Source organism: Tiliqua scincoides, chromosome 1 (assembly GCF_035046505.1).
Source record: "Tiliqua scincoides isolate rTilSci1 chromosome 1, rTilSci1.hap2, whole genome shotgun sequence".
NCBI classification, from domain to species: Eukaryota; Metazoa; Chordata; class Lepidosauria; order Squamata; family Scincidae; genus Tiliqua; species Tiliqua scincoides.
Window position 1 is genome coordinate 194,375,980 of NC_089821.1, and position 9,741 is coordinate 194,385,720.

The window sequence follows — 9,741 nt, forward strand, 5'->3', positions numbered from 1 at the left end:
CTGTCCCGGAACCACTACTCAGAGCGCGATACCAGAGTCTTCCGAGACTGAAGGATGCCGACTGTCCAATCTGTCCAGGACCCATTGGAAGTGATATCATGGTCAGAAGTGACATCATCAAGCAAATTAAAATAAATAATTATAAATACCGTATTTTTCACTCCGTAAGACACACTTTTTCCCCCCAAAAAAGTGGGGGGGGGGGAAGTGTGTGCGTCTTATGGAGCGAATACTGCAAAAAAGAGTGCACATGTTATGCTTCATGCCAGTTTATGCTCACATTCACCCTAAGAAGGGGGAGGATCTTCATGCCAGTTTATGATCACATTCACCCTAAGAAGGGGGGGGAATCTTCATGCCAGGATGGATGAATGAAAATGGAATGAGAATATGGGTTGAAAAGGTGTGGTCTGAACGTCCTGGAAGACTTCTGAAAAAATGGGTGAAAACATCATGGGACTCAGTAAAGGAGATCCTTGTACAGTCATTCAAAAAATGTGGCATTAGCAATGCCTTAGATGGAAGTGAAGATGGGATCTTATATGAAGACAGCGAAGAAAGTGATGTCAGTGATTGTGAGCAAATGAGCTTCATAAATTCTGACTCTAGCGATGATGACTTCTTGGGGTTTCCAGAAAACTAGAGTACCCAAACCTTTAAGTCTCTCCATTTGTTAATGACAGTGATAATGGTTCTTAATGCCACTGTTGACTGCTGTTCACTTTACATGGTTCAAATGTTATTATGTTATAGTTTGTTAAACTATTTATCCCTGCTAATTGGGTAAGAGGCACTTTTTCAAGTGGGTGCTCCCTTTTTTAGCAGGGGGAGAGTAACTGGCCCACCTCACCCCAGCACTGTCTGTTCTAGTGGCTGCCTGCTGGTATTCCTTTGCATCTTTTTAGATTGTGAGCCCTTTTGGGACAGGGAGCCATTTAGTTATTTGATTTTTCTCTGTAAACCGCTTTGTGAACTTTTAGTTGAAAAGCGGTATATAAATACTGTTAATAAATACTGTTAATAATAATAATAATAAATATTTTATTACACTATTTGGTTCAGAATATTTTTTTCCCGTTTTCCTCCTCTAAAAAATAGGTGCGTCTTATGGTCAGGTGCGTCTTGTGGAGCGAAAAATACGGTAATTAATCTGAAGTCTCATAGTGGTCAATGGGACTTACTCTCAGAAAGTGTGGGTAGGATTGTAGCCTGTGAGCCCAATCCTATGCATGTCTACACTGAAGTAAGTCCCATAATGGTCAATGGGGCTTACTCTCAGGAAAGTGTGGGTAGGACTGCAGCCTGTGAGCCCTATCCTATGCATGTCTACTCTGAAGTAAGTCCCATAGTGGTAACAAAGAGTGCATTTCTTTAATTCAAAATTGACCAATGAGATTGACTGTTCTGAGAGCTAATAAGGTGTTGTTATGACACAGCAGGGAACCAATAAGTTGTTAGTATGAGTCAGCTCTCATTTCCATGTATCAAGCTAATATTAGAACTCTTATTCGGTTGTGCAAGTGCCATCAAGTTGGCCAGTCGTTTTTTGGTTGGTTACTGATTTGTTTGGTAAACTGTATTGTTATATATTCAAATAAATAAAGTTAATGGGGGTTACACCAACCCTAGTGATGCCACTGAATTTAGGTTGTCCATATGATATTGTAATTTATTCTGTATGGTCTGGTATGGGAAGAGGTCCATCATAGAGGTGACACAATGAGCTCTCACACTGGGTGATGCAAACCCCTCTGGAAAAGCAGTACATACATTCTTCATAATCTTAATAATTCTTAATTCTTAATAATCATAATCAAAGCTAATATTTGTACTTCTATTCAGTTGTGTGAGTGTCATCAAGTTGGACACTGAATTTTTTGCTGGTTACCAATTTGTTGAGTGACCTGTTCTCCCCCCCCCCACGCTTTTCAAGAAAAAAAATGGCAAAAAAAGCTGTCAATCGCTCAGAGCTGTGCGCAACCATGACAAGCACACCATAACCTGGAAGTAATAATAACTTTAATAATAATAATAACTTTATTTCTACCCCGCCTTTCTCCCCGAAGGGACTCAAGGCGGCTTACAACATATTAAAAACAATTTAAAAAACAAATAAAAACATATTAACACATACTAAAAACAGCAGTCAGAGTAAAAAAAATAGGTAAAAAGAGCATAGAGCAGCAGCAAGTCATAAAAGAATCAGGCCTGTAGAAAAAATATTAAAAGATGTTAAAAAGATGTTAAAAGGCCAAGAACTCAGAAGGCCTGTTTAAACAGAAGGGTCTTCAGGCCTTGCCGAAAGGTCTCAAGAGAGGGAGCCATTCTTAAGTCAAGGGGAAGGGAGTTCCATAGTGTTGGTGCCACTACTGAGAAGGCCCTATTTCTTGCAGCCGCCCCACGTACCTCCCTAGGCGGCGGCACTTGTAAAAAGGCCTTCTCTGATGACCTAAGAGGGCGAGCCGGATTGTACGGGAGCAGGCGATCTCTAAGATACCCTGGTCCAGAGCAGTATAGGGCTTTAAAGGTCAATACCAGCACCTTGAATTGAGCCCGGAAATGAATGGGCAGCCAGTGCAGCCGCTGGAGAAGCGGACTGACAGAGTCGAACCGCCTACCTCCAGTAACCACACGGGCCGCCGCATTCTGCACTAGTTGCAGTTTCCGAACCGTCTTCAAGGGCAGCCCCACATAGAGTGCGTTACAGTAATCTAATCTCGATGTCACCGAGGCATGGATCACCGTGGCCAGGTCTGCACGATCCAAGTACAGCCGCAGCTGGCGCACCAGCCGAAGCTGAGCGAAGGCCCCCCTTGCCACAGCCGCCACCTGGGAATCCAGGAGCAGCTGCGAGTCCAGGTGGACCCCCAAGCTGCGGACCTGCTCCTTCAGAGGGAGTGCAACCCCATTCAGCGCAAGCCGATAGTCCAGCACCTGCATCGAGGATTTCCTAACCAGGAGAGCCTCTGTCTTATCTGGATTTAATTTCAGCTTGTTAGCCCCCATCCAGATCCTCACTGCCTCCAGACAGCGCTCCAGGTCCTCAACCGCCACCCTGGAGTCTGTAGGAAAGGAGAGATAGAGCTGGGTGTCATCAACATATTGATGGCACCCCACTCCAAACCCCCGGATGACCTCTCCCAGCGGTTTCATGTAGATGTTAAATAGCATGGGGGACAGAATTGAGCCCTGTGGCACCCCGCATCTCAAGGGCCAGGGTGTCGAACAGGCATCCCCCAGCACCACCATCTGGGACCGACCCTCCAAGTAGGAGCGGAACCACCGCAAAACAGTGCCTCCAGCTCCCAACTCGGCCAATCCGCCCAGAAGGATACCATGGTCGATGGTATCGAAAGCCGCTGAGAGGTCCAGCAGGACCAACAGGGACGCACTCCCCCTGTCCAGTCCCCGGCGTAGGTCATCCACCAAGGCGACCAAGGCGGTTTCCGTCCCAAAGCCCGGCCTGAAGCCAGATTGAAAAGGATCCAGATAATCCGCTTCATCCAAGACCCTCTGGAGTTGGGACGCCACCACCCGCTCAATTACCTTGCCCAGAAACGGGATGTTGGAGACTGGCCGGTAGTTATCCAACACAGTGGAATCCAGGGAGGGCTTCTTCAGGAGGGGGCGAACCACCGCCCGTTTCAAAGCGAGTGGTAACGTCCCCTCCATCAAGGAAGAGTTGACCACCCTCCCTGTCCACTCAGCCAGCCCACCCCGGGCAGCTCTTATCAACCAAGCTGGGCAAGGGTCGAGCAGGCAGGCAGATGGCCTCACACTCCAAAGGAGTCTGTCCACATCCTCAGGAAGTAATTGGCAGTTACATCATTATGTCACTGCAATTAGTTCTAGATTTTGTTGTATGGGGGGGGGGGTGTAAAAAGTTTTTGTGCCCCTGCATACCAGATATCTTAGCTACACCACTGGCTTTGATCTCCCCCCACTTGTGCCTGTTGAAAATGCCCTAAACCAGGGGTGTCAAACATAAGGCCCGGGGGCCGGATGCAGCCCAGAGAAGCTTTTATCTGGCCCTCAGGCTCTCAGCTGCTGAGCAATGCTGAGGTCTCACTGCTGAAAGATGGCCTGCATGATATTTGGGCACCCCCATATCTTGAAATATGATCAAGATTTGTGCATCTTCTCTGCTGTCATTTGCAGCTAATGAGTTCCTCCACAACAACAGAGTGCTTATTTCTGCTTTTGACCTGTTTAATGACATCACTTCCTGCCAAATGACATCATCACTCAGGCCTGCAGCAGGCATCATGAATGATATTTGGCCCACTGTATGAAATGAGTTTGACACCCCTGCCCTAAACCAATGGTTCCCAAACTGGTGGGTCATGACTCACCAGCCTGGGAAGCAGCTGTGTCTGCCCCCTTGGAGCAGGGTGGGGGGAATGGCAGTGACGTGATCCCCCGGATCACACCGTAGCTGGGAACAGGGGGATTTTCTTCACTTAACTTAGCTAGCACCAGCCTCTGGGACATGCGGGCCGCCCTGCAGACACCTCCATAGGACAAATCAAGCCTTTGGTAAACTGAAAATCCCCCACAATTACTAATGTGGTTCCCAACTCTCTGGTAGGAGTTTGGAAACCACTGCCCTTAATGTCTGCAGTTAGTAACAGTCTTGAGACGGAGGGCAGGATGTTTTCTGCAGACTTAATTAGAGGAGTTTCTGCTAGATGCAAGGTAGATTTTCTTACCTCTCCGCGAGGACCATTGAGACAAAGAAAGAGAAATGTCTATTTTCCTTTTTTTTTTTTTAATCCAACAGTAGACAGATCTCTCCTGAAATGTTTGCAATGGGACTAAGGCCTTCAAGCCATTTGGAGTAGGAGTCTGCCACAATCAAAATGTTCTTCCCTTGGAAAGGACCTGCAAAACAATAGGAACTTCCATCCAAGGCTTCTTGTTCACTTCCCAGGGAAAAAGAGATGACCTTGGGGGGTCATGGCATGTAGCCTGCCATGTGCCACACTTGTTTATAGTCTTTTCAATGTCTGAGTCAATTCCAGGTCACCAGTCATAGCTTCCAGCTAATGCTTTCATGCGTATGATTCCAGGATGTGCTGCACGCAGTCTGGTCAAAATGATTCTACAACTGCCTTCGGGAATGTCACTCTAGTTTCTCCCAGAAAATGTATTCTTTATGGACAAACAGCTGAGGCTGATGGCTTGGAGCCTTCAGACAGTTTCTCTAACAGCCATCCCCACCAAACCCTGTTTAAGACATAACTCATTATGGGATCCCAAAGAATGAATCCTGTAATTTGAGATAGTTTTAAAAGATGAATCTGGCTTCTAACAGCAAAACGTACATTGGAGGTGGCACTGGCTCATCATCTGGTATCAGCAGTGGCAGGCACCTTAGGGCAGCAGCATTCACTATTGTTCTTCCCAGCTTACACATGTGCACAGTCAGAGCCATTAAGTAAACTATTCCCACTCTGAATACATTGATTAGGACATGGTTAGAAGTGTGCATTACCTTTAAAAAAAGGAAATTTCAAACTGGAGATGCTTAACCTGGAATGCCCCTCAATAAGTGATGATTGCCGGGGCATCCAGAATCAACTGTTAAAATGAGATCAAGTTTTTGCAGATTCCCCCTGCCACCAAAATAAAACAGAGGGGGGGAGGGGGGAAGAGAGAGCGAGCAGGAAACTAGTTGGCCACATGCATTAGATGCTGCTGGGCTGCCCACTCCTAAACTGCCTGACGCCCAGAGGAGCAGCAGCACCAAAATGGATACCATGGCATCCTATGGGCACCACAGGAGCTGCTGGAGTCTCCACAGGGGAACGAGACATTCACCCCCTTCCCCGGGTAAGGGCACAGGCTCCACAATTAGTGTAGAATATTTATATGTCACTTTTCCACAAAAAAGTTCACAAAACACTTTACATAGCAAAGTAAGAGTCAACGTCCTAAAGAGGCTCATAATCAGATAAAAGGTATAAATAAGGTATCAGCAAATAGCCACTGGAAGGGATGCTATCCTGGGATGGGCAGGGAAGGTTGCTCTGCCCCTGGTAAATATAAAAGAGTTGATACTTTAAAAGGTGTCCCTTTACCCAGTTATCAGGAGCAAGAAAGAACGAAAGAAAAATAGCAGGGCATCACAATTAAAAACCTGAAATCAAAAATAAACTCAAATGCCAAAACCCTGCAACCATGATGAAAAGAATAAAGAAATGTTCTCGTGAGAAGCTAATTCCTGTAATTTTACCTGCAACTGAAGGGACACCTCAGGGCCCAATCCTATCCAATTTTCCAGTGCTGGTGCAGTAGTGCCAGTGGAGAGTGTGCTGCACCCTGTGGTGTTGGGGCAGATACTTGGGCCTTCTTAAGGTATTGGAACATTTGTGCCCTTTCCATGGGGCTGCACTGTGGGTACACCAAAGCTGGAAAATTGGATAGGATTGCATGCTGAATGCTAAAAGCTCTTGGCTGCTCCTTTTAAGTTGTTTCTCTGTCTGGTCTGTTTTTATGCTTGTTTTTTTTTTTTAATGCAAATGTGTTGCTTTAAGCCACCTTGTGCCTTGTTTAGGGAAAGGTGGGGAACACCATTTTTAGAATACAACCAATATATAAGAAAAACATAAATGCCCCATTGGGGAAAAAAGAATTGTGATGCTTCACAACTATCACAGGAAACAGAAGTATACACATTCATGAGTGGCTCAACAAAGTCATTCTTTAATGACTGTAACTTCCACTGTGCTGTTTTAAAACACACACAAAGCCAATATGTTCCTTAAGGTCTCTACAATGATATTTTTATGAATGCTCATGGTTACACTGAATAGTTTACATGACTCCAGCAGACTGCTAATACTTTGGTTTGTGGTGGATTTGATTCATCGAAGTGTGGCTGCCTGTTGAATTCCAGAATAATGACTGAAAATGAAAATGACGGATTTGCTAAATAAGGGTGAGGTGTGAAAACTACCCTTTCTCTTTTCTGTCCTCGCAGTAATTCACACAGGATCTGAGACTTTGTATGACAGATGTATATTAACAGTGAATTTATACAGCTGAGCTCTAAACTAAAAAAAAAAGAAGCAACTACTAATGGAAATGCTAAAACTCTTAACCTGAACAGCATCAAGGGGGCACTGCTATAATTTTAATAAAGCTGTCAGATTAGGTGACTGAATAGCTACAGCACGATATTAATACAACTTCTTAACTGACAATTAGTTAACTGGCTCCTAAAAAGAAACCAGCTTATAGGATTTCCCTAATGAATATATGTTTTGTTTCTGGGCAAAACATATGCTTTGGATATATAATTAGAAAAAGACTTCCCTATCAAGGGAGCATGTGCAGCTGAATAAAAGAGCTTATTATTATACCTGTGAGGGGTCAAAGTCTATGGGCCTGTAGCTTATGGTATTACGACAGATTACAAAATCATTCTATTATGCTAGTCAATCTGTTTCCAAGCATCAACGAGCCAGGAACTGTGCACTGGAAAAGAACAAATAAGGCTCCTTTTGACTTTTTTCCTCCAAGGTCTTGTGATAGGTCAGCTGTTGGTGGCATCACCATCCCTGTCGGATCACATGTCAGCGTGCAGCTGAAGGCTTGGAGAGGGAGAACCACCTTCACCACCAATCAGCAAGCACTTCTTGTCCCAGAGCATACTTGTCGAGGGCTGTAGCCAGTTTGAGACCTGTGGGTAGCTGTCACTTGTGCTGATGAAAAAGGAGGAAAGCAGAGTATTCACGCTTCATCCAAAAAACTGCTTGTGAGAGAAAGCAGCCTAACCACAGCAGCTTCAATGGATTCATGGGCTTAGAGCAGGGGTGCTCAAACTTTCAACTTTAGGGATGCTGGACCTTTAACAAGTGTATAGAAGAGAGAATTGCAGCAGGTGCAACTTGTCATCCCACAGATGACAAGCTGCACCTGCTGAAATTCTCTCTTCTATACACTTGTTAAAGGTCCAGCATCCCTAAAGTTGAAAGTTTGAGCACCCCTGGCTTAGAGAATGAGAACTAAAAGGCATGGACCGTCACAAAGAGCCACTGTTCCCAGAAGGAGTAGCATGTGCCAGAGCAGCATTCAACACCTGAAACATGGCAGCTTTTTTTTAACATGCTCACATCTATTTTTCTCTTACATTCCTCTTAAAAACACAAACAAAAAGAAAATGGTGATGGTGTCATTGCGCTGCTTGATGCTCCTTAGGTCGGAGTGCAACCCAATTTGGGGTCACGATCTACCTCTAAGACCAATATGTTAAGTCTACACATTTTCATGGTTGCAAACTTTGTTGGTTCACCTCTCCCAGTCTTAGGGCCCAATCCTATCCAACTTTCCAGCGCTAATGCAGCTGTACCAATGGGACATGCTCTGCATCCTGTAGGGGGAAAGTCACTGAGGTTTCCTCAAGGCAACAGAATATATCTTCTCTTGCCTCAGGGCTGCATTGCAGCTGCATCAGCACTGGAAAACTGGATAGGATTGGACCCTTATATAGCACAAAGCTCTTCAGGATATTTTTAAAACATCTGTTCGCATGGCTTCACTGGCTCTTACATGCCATCTGCCTTTATTGGGTTGGCCCAAGACCTCCAGGCTCCTGAGAAAGGATGTCAGATGCTGCCATCTTCTCTAACACTGCGCCAGTCTGTGTTCATCCCACTGTCTGAATTGGAAAATTGAAAAAGAGGAGAAGAACAGAGAGGAAGCGCACTGGGAGGAGAGCATCAGAGAGATGCTCTAGCCAAGGGGATGGTGGAAGAGGCTGAGTGGAGGAGAAGAGAACGTTGAGGTAGCTCACCATCCCAGTCTTCATTGTCCAGTCCAGGGAGTTGGAGGAGCAGTAGCAGCAGCAGCGGCAAAAGGCCAGAGATGGATTCCACTGCCAATCTGCTACCTGCCTCAGTTGGCTTCATGGATGGGTCAGCCCTGTACACTGTGGACAGAATGCCATTTTTCTAGACCAATCACCAAAATCAAACATTGAATGTTTGCACAAAGCACAGGTTGACATTAAAAAAAGAGAGAGAAAGGTATTCTATATTCATAGTCTATTCACAGGCATTCAGGAGCAAACTACATGTTTCGTGCAAACTGTAGTTGCAGGTAAGCAAGCTCCTCAGGAAGGGTGATTTACATGAGAGTAGGTACAAAAGGAGATAGCATGCTTACAGCCCAAACCTGAGCTGCCTGGGGTATGGAGCTGCGGAGGTGCCGAGAAACCACTGTTGGGCAGTGAGCCCAACACGGAGGCTTTGGATCTGGTGAAGCATCGCTCCACTGGTCCTGCCTCCCTCCCTCTCTGCTCCCTTCCCCCGACAGGCTTCCCCCTGCCCTCTCCCTGTAACGCCTCCTCCCTGCCCTCTCCTCGCTCTCTGCTCACCTTCCCTTTCCTTGGAATGCCTCCCCTCCGCCTGCCCCCAAGCCCCCACTTACTTCTCTGCTGCTCAGCAGTCTGCGCAACCATCGAGCAGTGGAGGTCAGGTGCCCGACCAGCGCTGGCCAGCACTGGGCTACCAGCGGCGCTCGCCTGGCACTAGGGTCCGCAAACATGCCTTACAGTACATTTGTGACAGTGCACAATGGCGGTAAGCCAGTTCACCAAGCTCAGGATTGGACTCTTAATCCTTCACCGCCAGTACCTTTCCCCTTCCCCCAAACTGCTGTTACCCCCACCAGAGCTCCAGGCTTATTCTTACCCTGCAAATTATGTGATTGGTTTTAATCTGCTACCATTTGTGTTTT